Source organism: Cygnus atratus, chromosome 15 (assembly GCF_013377495.2).
Source record: "Cygnus atratus isolate AKBS03 ecotype Queensland, Australia chromosome 15, CAtr_DNAZoo_HiC_assembly, whole genome shotgun sequence".
Lineage (NCBI taxonomy): Eukaryota > Metazoa > Chordata > Aves > Anseriformes > Anatidae > Cygnus > Cygnus atratus.
This window is the reverse complement of record NC_066376.1, coordinates 5,899,740-5,913,418: the sequence shown is the minus strand read 5'-3', so window position 1 is coordinate 5,913,418 and position 13,679 is coordinate 5,899,740.

Here is a 13,679-nt window from a genome sequence, read left to right as displayed (position 1 = left end):
ACTGGGAGGGTGATAAATTGCCCTCCAGCCCCTGACAGCTGCTGGGAAATCACTCACGGCCCGAGACAAACCTCTAAATCTGACATTATAGAGTGTTGAAAGGAAGAATGTCTGTTTTTATAACCTACCTCAGTTATAATAAATATTTAAAATCCACATTAACATCCTCTTATAGTTACAATCTGCCCTCTATGGAACAGTGTCCAACTTAGATTTAATTAGCAACTGAACCTTTCCAGCCCAAGCTCCCAGTTAGGCTGAAGACCCAAATCTCCAAAGAAAAGCCTCTGTTTTCTTAAACTACCTGCACTGTAATAAATATCAGCCATGTCGCCAGGCAGCCCTGCTGGAGACAGTGCTCTTTTTGTCTTCTCAAAGGCCAACATTTAATTTAAATGATAGGGTCTTTCCAGACTCCTAGGGGAATTCCTTTCCTGCTCTCCAGAAACTTTGCCATACTTCACCTCCAGGCTCCAGTGTGCTCCTTTGGCACTGGGGGGATGCAGGAATGGAAACACCTCAGTGCAGGTATGGGATGGAGAGCAGGGCAGGGACAAAAATAAAATCCAGGTGACTCTTCTGGCAGCTGGTTATGGACTGGCGTGGAGCAGGGACCTCCCCCTCCAACAAACTGCAGAGAAATTGGGAAACAGATCAAAAACTCCTGCAGTTGACTTCGCCTGGAGAGGGAAGAAAAAATCCTGCCCAGGAATTTTTGCACGTTCACTTTTCTTACCTGATTTTGCCTTGTTTTCTCACTTATTATTTTATGCCAGTGGTTTTCCAGGGAGCAGCATCCACATTCACTTTGCCCTCCTGTCCTGACTAGTGATTCATCAGGGTTTCTTGCAAAACTATCACAGGAATAAACATGGGCACAGGTGTTAAGAAGAGCCAGGTTTCCTTCATCCCACACCTGTCCCTTTTGAAGTTGGTGTTTTTCCCCCAGTGCTGCCGATCTGCCGTGGCTGTACCAGCTGCGACAGAGGGAGGGGACAGCGTTACGGCCAGAAATCAGCCGCATCCCAAGAGTAGCTTTGGGACCAAGGCCAGGGGAAGGCTTTCTAAAAAGCCTGAAGGTGGCAGCTACCGTGCCAGCATCTTTTTCTGAGGCTGGAGTTGACAGGAGGGGGCACAGGACATCTCCCCCCCTCATTTCGTATTTGGGCACCCTGTGTCCAGCCGGGCTGCTGCTTGAATCCCCCTTGAATCAACCTGGATATCCTGGAGAAGACCTGCTGCTCACCCAGAAACAAGCAGACATTTTCCTTCTGCTTGTCACAGAAAGCCACAGATGTCTCCCAGCATTGTCTGGACTAAGGGTGCCGGGGACACTGCATCTTCAGCTGTGCCGCCAGGGCGCAGGGAACCCAAGTGTATGTTATGTGTGTTGGGTATAAATAAACACGCAGACACAGCTTGGTCTGTGTTAAACAGACAGACACCGACTTCTGTTACATTTCCATCTCCCAAATGATGGCAGACACCCAAAAGCGTATGCAGCTTTCAACAGAGCATCCTCCAAGCCCTAATATTTTGCTCCCACGTAGGCCCCACCCTGGGAGCTGAATCCAGATGGCTGCAGAAAATGCAGGGTTGGTGAGAGCAGAGCCAGGCACATCCCAGTAGCACTGGTGTGGTTTGGTACCCTGACTGGGAGCTTCTCGTCTCTGCCCTTGCCAAGAGAGTGTGGTTTCCCGTTGCAGGTTATTTCTGGTTGCACCAGAAGAAAGCTCTCGGGAAGGGGCATAGCCGGTCCTCAGTGGTGGCTTGGGTGAGTCTGGGCTCCGATGGGCTTTGGGCAGGAAGAGCTGGACTTGAGGATCCTCATGGGTCTCTTCCAATTAGGGATATTCTATGATTTTATGATTCTATGATTCTGGTCTATGGTAAGCCATCGCTAAGCCATTGCTGTCCTGCTGGCCTTGGAGATGAAAACGTGGCTGGTCAGCTCCTCAACAGGCAAGAGCACACAGATGGCTGCCCTCTTCTTCCCCATCCCCTTCCCCACTCCTGCCCCGGCAGCTGTTTGCATAACCTGCTTGCTGGGAATCGTGCTCTGGTTTGTAGAGACAGCGTCACCCCCCCTCGGAGGCAGCCAGCATGTTTTACCAGGAAACCTGCTGTTTTACAAAGGGTTTACCACCAGTGGGTCCTGCCTCCGAGAGGAGTTACATTCTTGGGCATTCAGGTTTTGTTTTTTGATTACGCGGGAAGTGGTGTGAATGGAAGTCACAGAGGCCTCAAGGGAGAGGGGTAACATGAGTCCCTGGCAGTTTTCTTAACCTTTGCTTTTGCAGATGTTCTCAGCTTTGCACAAGGAGCTCCCAGGAAGCCTCAGATGCAGAGCACGTGGGATGAAAGATGCTGAGGTGCCTGCACTTCGCTGCACAGGGCTGAGGGGACAAAGACCTTCGTGTCCTCCTCTGTCCACCCGAAGGAGCAAGCTGGGGATGCACAGATCTCCAGGATGTGTTTAGATCCCCTTAGGATGACAGATGAGAGCAGTTAGACCCCAAAAAGAATTAGGTTCTGCCCCCTCCCCTGTAGCTCCTTGCCCACCTTTCTGCTCCTGCGGTTGGTATCATGCAGAAGGATGGACTGGGTCAACTAATGATCTCTTCTAGCCTCAGTCATCACCTGTGGAAGCCCAGGGAGGAGCTGAAACAACAAAGGGAAGAAGGAAAATCAGCTTTTCTGGCAGAAGCACTGCTCCAGCTTCCTAAGAGCCAGCACGCTGCTGTTTCCAAACCCAGAGCCAGCTCAAAAAGAGGTCAGTCCCCAGGCAGGGAGGCGTCCAGGGTGTCTGTCCAGGGCCGAAGCCAAAATGCCAGGTGAAAGCAGGCAGGCAGGTGATGAGCAGGCAGAGACAAGGTGTAGCTTTGAAGCCGCTACCCGCTGCTTGCCAATTTCATGTCTGAAAACATCGTGCGGGCAGCCGGCGCCTCGCTCCTTGCACGCACTGGTGGTGCTCGGTGCCTTTATACGCGCCTATTCCCCGCAGGTCACATCAAGTGAGCTGCTGGCCGACAGGACGGGGCTGTGTCCCGTCATTAATCAACATCACGGTTCGGGAGAGACCCTGAGTTCATTCTCACGTGTCTCCCCAGACCCCTGGGGACCGCACTGCTTCCAGCCGAGGCCGGTAGTCACCTGGAACAGTTTTCCAGCCCCCCCGAGCAGCAGGAGTGTCCATTAAGCACCACGGATCGGTGGGGATGGTTTGTAAACTCCGGATACATACGGAGGGGCCCGGGTGCGTGTTGGCTGGTGCTTTCCGCTCTCAGAAATGGGTCATTTAAACAGAAAACTGTAAAGTGTTCATGCCTCTGAATGCAGGGAAACTATCAAAACAAGCTCCTGTCTCCGTGCCACAGACCCGGCATTCAAACAGGGACTCGGGGCATATTGGACGGGAATGAACCAAGTGCTCCCAGCAGATTCCTTTCCTTTTTCTGATGTTTCACACAATAAACATTTCAACTCCCCGGCGCGAGAGCAGACCTACCCCAATTACCAGGACAGCTTGTTTTGTTTGGAGTAACAGCTAAGGGTCCCATCCCGCATTGGTGGTGCCAGTGAGAAAAGTCTCCTTTCCCCCAGCGGGCCTGAGTCCAGGAGAGCCCCACAGCACATTAGAGACTTACTAGCAGAGTATTTTGCCTTTCCTTATGGAAGCAAAACCAGCTCAAGCAAGTTCTGCCATAGCCCCACCTCCACGAAGGAGGAGACATTGTGGCTTCCCAATGAAAAGCGAGGCAGAAGCTGGCATCACCAGATGACGCTGCTGCAGGCTGAGCGGTGACGGCAGACCACCGCGGGTTCGTGGGGTCCTACAGCTGGTTGACCTCTCGTCCATGTCACTTGGACATCTGTAAGCCAGCGGCTCCAGTCCCTGGGGTCTTGGAAATGGCAGCTCTGCAGGGCTACATCTCAGAAGGGTGCAGGGGGGAGGAGACAGAAAGAGATTGGAAGCCTTCAGTATTTGGAAATGGATGCACGCTAAGAAAAGAAATGGATTTAGTAAATGGGATTTGAATAAAACCAGCTCATCAGTAATTATTATGTTCCATATGGGCGTTATGCAAAGTTGGGTTGTTTTGGCCAGTGTGGTGAGTGAAGTGCATTTGGGAAGTTCGGTGATGTGGAGGAGAAGTGAGCTGCAAAAGGGCCACAGAACAAGGCAGATGTGGTCCTGCTAACTCAGGATGCTTGTCCAGGAGCCACTGTCAGCTGCCCAAGCAGGGAGCCCAGAGGAAGGATTTTGTGGAGGAACTGAATGGGAGGACAGGAGTCCAGCAAGAAGACACATCTTGGTGGATCATCATCCAGCCCTCCTACAGCACTTGGCAACAGAGGGGCTAGATTTCAAGGACCACAATGCCAAACAGAGTGAAAAGGTCCAGGAGAGCTTGGAAAGAGGAAATAAGCAGCTATAGCTGCCCTGGACCCTGCTGTACCATTTGACCACGTATGGTGAGAGCCCTTTAGTGAATAACTTCCAGGTTGTTCAAACTCCATGGCTATGCAGACGCCATCTCCACCTTGTCTGAAGGCTCCAGTGAAGCCCATCAGCTCACTCATTTACACTGTCAAATGCCATCTGTGCGTTATCAACCGTGCGTCACGTCCAGTTATTCCTACCATCTCCATCACTGCACTCAGCAAAGGTCTATATCTCTCTGAATATTCACAAGCAAGAGGAAGTCCATCTGCCCATACTACTCACATATAGCTTGTCAAGATGGCTCCTGTATAATCCCACATTCATGGGGGTGATTTCATCCTCTAAGATATTTAGAATTACCCCAAAGCAATCTGGCCCACCTTACTATGGTCTTCAGAAGTCAACACCACTTCAGGACAAACGTTATCAAAAGAGAGTAGACAGATCTACAGTGCCAGAATGTCTCAGTTCAGAGGGACTTTGGGATTTCCTTTCCATCCTTGCAGCTCTAAGAGTATCCCAAATGTACACAGAAAGTACCCCTGCAGGATTCATCTAGACAGGCAGAGACCCCAGCAGCTCTGATGTGGAAGTAATCTATCATCAGGCATCTCTCTGATCGTGTTCTGATTTCAGATTGATACCTGGATAGGTAAACAAACCTCACAAAGACCTGATGCATCTGAAAATTGACAGATGTCCTTGTAATGTGCTGCAAAGGGTCTGCTGGGTGGATTCTTGAGCATCCAAGCAGGTTCATCACGACTGCAGGGCTGGTGATGCACCAGGAAGGAGAAAGCTACCAGGATGTCTTTGAATTCTTCAAAATCCATCTTTGAAAATGGAGCAACAAGCCTATTTTCAAAAAGAAAAATGTATAGCAAAATAAATTAAAAAGTAATCAAAACATTTCCACCTTTCCCCAACATTTTCATTTTTTTTTTCCAGGCAAGGTTTATTTGTCCAAATTTGCTCCAAAGCTACGAGTGTTTCTGAACATCCTCCAATAACATTCTTTCCCGAGCCCGCTATTTCCAGGAAAGCACACTTCTCTGTGGAGGTTGGGAGCTGGCGGGGTCCTGCCGCCGGTGTGAGCTGCCCCTGCTGCCGCCCTGCCTGCGGGGAGCTGTGTAGCTTCACTTGGCCATCCGAGCTCTGGCTTTAGCACAAAACTCCCTGGTAGCAGTGTCCTGAGCAGATGCCAGATGTGGGATTTAATCTGCGCCTTGCCTCCACCCTTGGCGAGGCGTCAAACCAGCACCAGTCAGCGGGTGGATCCTAAAAACCTCCGAAAGGATGAAACCCAAGGTGTCCTAAACTGGCCATAAGCCCTACAGCGTGCCCACTCTGGGACCATTTCTTATTATTTTCTTTCCCCCTCGGTTTGGCTTGCAGCTCTCTGCATTGCTGCTGCTTTCTCCTTTCACCATACGTGTTTTTGCATAGAGTGGGTGCCTCGGGGTGCTGGGGCACCCCCTTGTGTCCCAAAGCCCTGCCCAGGAGGGCAAACTCCAGGGCTCTGCACCCTTCCTGGCAAATTAAAGAGGCTGAGGGCTGCACTCCCAGTGGGGGCTGTCAGTCTTTCTGTCCGCCTGGATCTCTCTGCCTTTGTGCACCTTTCCTCGCAAGCGGCAATTTCTGACAGCTAATATTTCACAGAAACCGGAGCCAGCTCCCTCCCTCCCTCCTTTTTCCCCCTCTCTCTCTCTTCTGTTTATGAAGCTGAGGGTAAGTGTTTAATTAGTTGCCTAATTGCCTGGGTAATTGGTAGACATACTCAGCTCTCCAAGTAATCAGTCTGAACAGGCCTTGAAAATATCTGGCCCAATATTCATTAGTGCAGTTAAATCGTTAAACAGTTACTGTGTTCGGTTCCCGACAAAGCCCCGCACACGGCTGCATCATTGTGGGGCTGGGGATGGAGCCGGGGGATCCCATGGGTGCAGCTCCATCCTGCACCCACCGGGTGGGCACAGAGGGACGGGGAAAGAAGGGAAAGGGATTTGAAAGCCAGGGTCTGTCCCATCGCAGGGGGACAGGGTGGGGATGCTTCCTTTCCCCGCTCAACTCCTTGCTCCAGCCTCCCCCTCTCCCTCCCTTGGCTGGGTTGGAAGCCGGTTTTGCCATTAGCCCAGCATCAATGTGAATATTGTCTCGGTGGGTTAAAACAGGCTGCCCTCACCAGAGTAGCTCATTAAAGGGCTCTCGGACGGTGCTGCTGTGGCTCAGCACAAAGGCACCAGTCTGTGAGCACTGCCAACACTCCGCCTGCCCGTCTGACCATCCATCCTGCCTCCTGCTCCCCAAAGGGATCCTCTCCCCAACAGCTGGACTGCAGCAACTTCAGCCTCATGGTGAATTTCGGGTGCAAATCCCCGCACAGCAGCCCCAGAGGCCATGCTACAGCAAGGAGGGAGCCATCGACTCAGCCAGCTTTGGGGCAAAAGGTTTGAGACTTGGGGAAAGCCGGAGGAGTAACTGGTTTCCCTCTGCCCACTGCCTTGGTCCCCATGGTAGGTTTTGGGGATGGTACAAGGTGCTACAGAAGATGAAATTAAATCAGCCATAGCTGTGTCCAGAGCTTCATTTGCCACTGAGCCGTCTCGTCCCTCTTGCCAGCCCTGTTTGGAGTTTACCTGCTGGGGGTGCGAGTCCAGGAGCTTCTGGATGCTCACCAGCTCCCAAAGCTCCCCAGAAACTCCCAGAGGGACAACCCAGGGAAGGGACCAAGATCCCAGGCAGCGGCAGAAGGGGACATGGCAGCATCCAGACAAACAAATTCCTCATTAGATCCTGCACCTTGTTTTTTGCCAGGCGAACAGTTGGGCTCCTGGCAGATGGGAAGTCGACCTGAAAATGAGCACGGGACACACTCTGCCCACACCAGTGCTGCCAAGGACCAGCCCTGCTGTGCAGAAGGCAGGGTGGGGTTTGGGGCAGGGTGAGGGGGGAGCTGAGGGAAGGCACAGAAAAGGTCAGGAGGCAGGAAAGGGGAGAGAAGGGAAAATTTGGGCTTGGGCTTTGACCCAGGCGTGAAAGAGAAATTGGAGATGGAGCATGGTAGCACCATAGGGTGGCTGTACTCTTGGGGCAGGCAGGGGCCACGTGCAGGAGGACCTTCCTCCCTTGATCCTCCTCTTGCATTCATGTGGCTTTTGGGATTTCCAGGAGAACACCCATGCTTTTGGGGGATGGTGGAGAACAATTGCTTGAGGCTCCCCCTGCTAGGGATGGGGACGAGTCCCTGCCCAAGGGAAGGCTTTTAGGCACTAGGGAGCACCAGGCAGCACCGATGAGCCTCCTGGGGATGAAGGAGAGCGGGCAAGGGCAGGGAATGTCAGAGGTGACTCAGAAATAGGTCTCCATCCATTACGCTGCCGGGCGGTCCTTTCGAGTCACTGGCTGGCTTTGTTCTCGCCAACATCTGTAAGAGATTATGGATGCCTTCCTAGCAGAGGACATGGATGGGTCTATAAATACCACGAGCCAGGGGTTGCTGCTGCCTGGGTGGCCTGGGGCCAGCGTGGACAACGGGCCCCGGGAATGCAGGCTGCGTCCCTGCATGGGTGCCCGGGGAGAGGTGACAAGGGTGAGCTGGTGACACCACAGGCAGGGGCTTCCCAGGCCTGGAAGATGTATGGCCAGTGGGGGACGGGGAGAAAGCACGGGGCTGAGGGTCCTCAGCAGTAGTCCCACCACTGATACCTTTACCCAAAACCCAATTGATGCTCCCCGTGCAAGGCGACAAGGGTTATTCAGTATTTTATTTTTTGGCAAGGACCTCAAATAGCAAGCCCTGTACAGCTGAGGTGATACGTGCCCAGACACCACGGTGATGGGCCCTATTTAATGACTGCACACAGAGCAGAGCTGCTCATGCTCGATTTTCCCAATTTCCCTGCGGCCAGCCTCCAATTCCTGCCCCTAGCCCACACTGCCCCTCCGAATATCACGGGACTTGGTGCGGTTCACGCAATGCTAAAGCTGTCCAGCACTGAGCTGAATTCTCTGGTGACTAATTGCTCAAGCGTGTCTTTGTTCGCTCAGCCTTTCCCACTGAAAACGGATCCTGATTTTATAAGCTGTAAGGAGCCCGAGGATCCAGCACTGCACTAACACACTGTTAGCCACAATTATCCCCTTCCTGACAAAGGATTCCTGATTAGAGCTGTTGCGTATTCATCTGTGGACTGTGCCAAGCCTGGCTTTGTTTTTCAAGGTCGAGGATTGCATTTTTTTGGATTCAATTCCCATCCTAGATGTAGATTACCAGGCAGCAGAGAAGGAGGCAGCTGAGGTTGCTGGAAGCAGCAAGTCCTCCTAGTATTGCTCACCATGTCCACCAGGCACAAGCCAGACACATCACATACACCAGTGATCCTCACAAACTTTGTGGGCTTGGTTAGGAGAGATGGGTGACTTCCAGAGCTGTCCCTGGTCACATTCAGGTCAGAGGGGAGATCCTACATGTCCCCACTGCACAAGGGTGGGTGCAGGGCTGGGATCTCAGCCCAAAGCCCACTTTTAGCTGCTGAAACTTCATCAGCTCCTGTTTCATATCCTCCCTGGGGACCCTGTCCTGTTTGCCACCATGGGAGAAGGGTCGGAAGGGGGATGTAGCCAGGAGGGAATATTTCACAGAGGAACTCTAGCTGCTCTCCCCTGACAATTCCTCCACTTAAAAAAAAAAAAATAAGGGGAAGAAAAGGAAAAAATAATTACTTCTCAGCCTCTAACCTTTCCAGCAAGTGACTTTGTAATAAATAATCCACATGTCTCTCCAGTGCAATCCATCAGCAGGAGCGCCTAATTACTTTAGACTCACTTTGAAAACCCTTCCAGTGCCACTTTCAGATAAATAAAAAATTAGCGTGGAACTAAAGCAGTAACCCAGAGTACATTTCCCCAATCTCCCTCAGTTCTCTCCAGGTCTGTGCTGATGCTTGGAAGCCTCAATGCCCCCAAAGACCTTCCCCTCTCATGCTGCAGGGTGAGCTTGGGCACAGGAAGCTCAGCCATGGAGTGTCCATGGGGACACCCTCCTCCAGACACGCAGGTGCTTGGAGAAATAGCTGGAGACAGACCCAGTGGAGCTCCTCTGTGTGGAGATTTTTTCTTCCTGGATCCTTTTCCTTGGGAGGTTTCTGTTATTTTGCTCTTCGAAACAAACAACAGCGTCCCATGGCTCCTTGCCTGTGCCTGGGCTCACTGCTGCGTGAAGGGTCTGGGAACTCAAGAAATTATTTCTTTAGGTCTGTCCCCTGGCAGAGACAGAAAAACAAACAAACAAACAATTTTCCTGGCCTCTTTCCAGCTGCCGTATTTGCATCAGTTGTGGCATGGAGGGATGAGTGCAGGAGCACAACTGCATTGTTTATTTTGCTCAAGAGTGCAGCCAAGTGCTGCGTCCAGAAATGTTCAAAATGGAGCTGGACACCAATGGGCAGCACTTGTGGGGAGATGCTTTGGAAGTGAGAACAAAACTGCTCAAGTCAGTTACATGTTCATGCTAAGGATGGTGGGCACAGAAGAGAGTAAGGGCACACTTGGCTTACACTGGTAGCCTGGATTGCTATTAGACCCTGTTGGTCTCTGCAAGGAGTATTTGCCTAGGAAGAGCAAGACTATCAATTTCTTAATATTTCCAGCAATAAAATTAATATTAGCATGCTGTGCCTAGATTTCATTTTGCAAAGACTAAGAGAGCTTCATGCCTTTGGCAGCTGAAGGTTGGAGCCTTCTAAGGAGGCTTTGCTCACCTCTTCCTCCTCTTTTCACCCCATTTCTGCATTCCTTTCTTCCTCTTCACCTCTCATCTCTGTTTAGAGGCCCTGGGCAATACCCAACAAACAGAAACTAAAAAACAAAGAGTGAAAACAAACAAACAAACAAACAGAAAACCAACAAAAATATGAAGCAAAACTAAATATCTGAGAAAAGCAGGCCCAGAACCAATAAGGCCTGATTTCACTGTAGGTTACTGCAGCCGAGGCAGCGTGTGTCAGGGGAGGAAGATGCTTGAAAAACCTCCACAGGAGAATTAATTAAATGAATTTCACTCTGCCAATTGTTTGTTATTTTTGCTGACCTCACCAAGTGGATTAATATTTAATTAGCCTTTAGGAGAAGTGGAAAGCACTTATTAACCTGTTATGTCAATCTGTCAGGCCTGGGGTCTCAGGACAGGTGCTGTTACCATGAAACAATAGAAATATCAAGGTCTGTTTCTCTCTGGTGCAGCTATTGTCCCCACTGGAGGATGAGGGGGTGGAGGGACGGGGCACAGAGCCCTAACTGAGGGGTGTCTGAAAGTGGTGCCCGAAATCCAGCTGTTTTTTTAGAGAACAGAGCAAGAGCTAAGGAACCGCACGCGATGCAGGTGGGAAGCACATATGGATATGGAGTCCCCCCGGAGGTGTTTTAGGGCTCAGGCTGGATCTCTGCTGCCATAGTGCTGGTGACTAGGGAAAGGTTTGGGGTTTCCTTCATTTTCATTGTTTAAAAATGCTGTCTCCCTTATGGTGTGTTTGCAGTTATCGTAGTTCAAGAGGTGTTAAACTTGGTGTTGACACATCCTCATCAGTGGGGAGATGCAAGGGGACCCTGCAAAATGCAAAGGTCCCAGGTGAGTCTCCACTGCAGAAAAGCTCTAAAACAGAAAACAGGATGAATGCAGACAGCAGAACAGGCCAGAAGGTCCCCAGCCAGCATCTGAGCTCACATAAGCCCGGGGAGGCTCACCCAGTACCATGACAATGCCTGCTTGCTGCAGGGCTGGGTCTGGCCCAGCAGAAATAAAACCTCAAGCACAATTGAGCCCTTAGGAACCATCCTCAGCAAAGCAGTGAGATGAATGTTGTGCAGAAGTTAACGAGACTGGGAGGAGCTTGGAAAGAGATAGCAGCTAAAGTGGCTGAAAAATCTTGTTTTGTGGAAATTCTCCCAGACTCAGCTGTTAGCTGATATCTTAACTTGCTTCTGAGAGAGAAGCCAAAGCGAAATGTCTTGTCCAAACCTCCCCAAACCCCGGTGGCTAAGGATCACACCCAACTCTGGGTCTGCACTTTGGCTTTGGCTTCATGAGTCAAAAGTAAACCTCAAATTTAAAATAAAACTGGATCTCTCCCAGCATCCACTCCCTGGTTTTGCAGTCTGACAGGGACACCGTAGGGATGCCATCCTGCCCTGCCTGGGTCCTGCACCTGGACCTTGTGCTGCTCCTGCTGCTTTGTGACAGGCCGTATCATTTATTCTTCTTCTTTTTTTTTTTTCTAAATTAAAATCCTCCTGAGCTTTATTAAATAGGGATGCTGATAGGTAATTAAATCGCAACTTAATTAAATCTGTCTGCTCAATCCAGCCGTGGCACACTGGCTACTCTGCAATCTCTGAGAGAGGTGCTGCCAGCAGAGAATGCAGAATCGTGCTCAGCACCACCACCTCCCTGCCAGGCATGGAAAGGGTTTCTCCACTAGTAGAGTGACCCACAGCAATAGGAGAAGCTGGGGAGACCCTTTTCAGGGGGTCTGACCCAATGTTGTAAGAGATTTTCAGGTCCTGGCCAACTCCCCCCAGCACAGAAGGACCAAACCAAAGGCCTGGAGGGTTGGTGACTGCCTGCTTTGACACAACACAAAAGTGTTGGGCACAAGGTGCTGGGCAGGTAGGGACCTCTTCTGCTTCTGCAGGACCTCTGTGGGGTGAAGGCCACAGCAATGGTCTGGGGTTGCAGAGAGCTTACAAAGTCAGGAATTTGGTGGGAGAAGCTCAGGCTGGGGCACCATTTCCCTGGGCTGGTTGTTCCCTTTGCACTTCCGGATGGAGCAGGAGGTGCAGTAGGACACCTCATATGCTGCCATTGAGCTGGTGGGTGTTGGGTCCCAGAGTCAGAGACCCAGGCAGGAGGTTCCTGTGGTGCCCTGCTCTTTCTGGCCAGTTTTGCAGATGTGAGCCCACACTGGTGAGCACCAGCCCCAGAGCTCTCTGCCTTCCTGTCTCGCTGGCTCAGCTGCTCTGAATGAGGGGCCAAAGGCAGTGGCATGGAAAAACAACCAAGCGGTCTTGCTAAATCATCAGTCTGCTCATCCCAAGGAAAACAGACCTTGGAAAGAATTCACTTTTTTTTCTTTTTCCCCTTTTTCATTTCAACACAGGCTCAGCTCGCTGCCTCTCCCTAACCTCACATGCTGTAGTTGTCTTTGCCCAGGCCTGGCAGGCAGCAGAGCTTCAGCTCCTGGAGACAAGACACCCTGAGTGCCCCCCTGATCCCCCTGCAAGCCCCCAGGAGGTGAAGGAAGAAAACCTCTAAAAACACTCAAAGGGCAGCAGCATCTAATGACAGACAAAGCACCAACGTGACGAACAAGAGATGGAGGAGCTACAGGGAGCCGATTCCAGGGCCTGACTTTCATGCAGTCAGCTCAGGAGAGCAAATCCCTAATCTGCTTCTGCCTCGGAGATACAGCAGTGGAAGTCCTGCTGGGATTAATGTTTAATGCTTGAGTTGGCAGGCGATGTCCTGCCTAGGGATGCTTGGGTCCCCTGCACCGCAGTTGAAAGAGACTGGTACACAAGCTCAGCCAGCATCCATCCCGGATATTGGGATGACCCTACGCTCAGACAAGGGTCAAGGAGGGGTTGCCAAGTTCACCGTTCCCCACATCATTTGCCTGGTATTACAAAGTGTTGTGCACTGGGGCTGCGATAACGGACGAGTTGTCCTGTCTGTATCTGCTGGGGCATGTGAAACTTCAAACCTCCTAATTGTTTTAGGGCCGCCGAGGTGAGCTGCTGGAGCACGGCACCTGGGAGGGCAGTGGGGAGAAAAGGCAGATCATTCCCACCACTGGGCTTGCATTACTGCTCCTGGTGCGTGTGCATGTGGCAGGGAACAGCTCTGCTGGGAGCCCACACGTAGTGGCCTCTGGTCCTGAGCTCCCTGCCAGGAGGAGACAGGAATAAAGGGAACAGGAGGTCACTTGCATAGAGAGAGGTGGAGGTACAGCCTGGGTGATGAGGAAGGACCTTCACAAAGAGAAAGGCCCAGGCAGACCCCAGGACGCACAGACAGGCAGTTATAAACACCGGCTCACTCTCTGAAGTCCACTGCTGCCTTTTGGGTTTTCCGTAGACAGTTCTGTAAAAGCCATCCAAGCTTCCAGTCACTCACAGAATATGGCCAGGTTTCCAAAAATATTTTACATAGGTTCCCAAACCCTTGACTCTAGGGCAA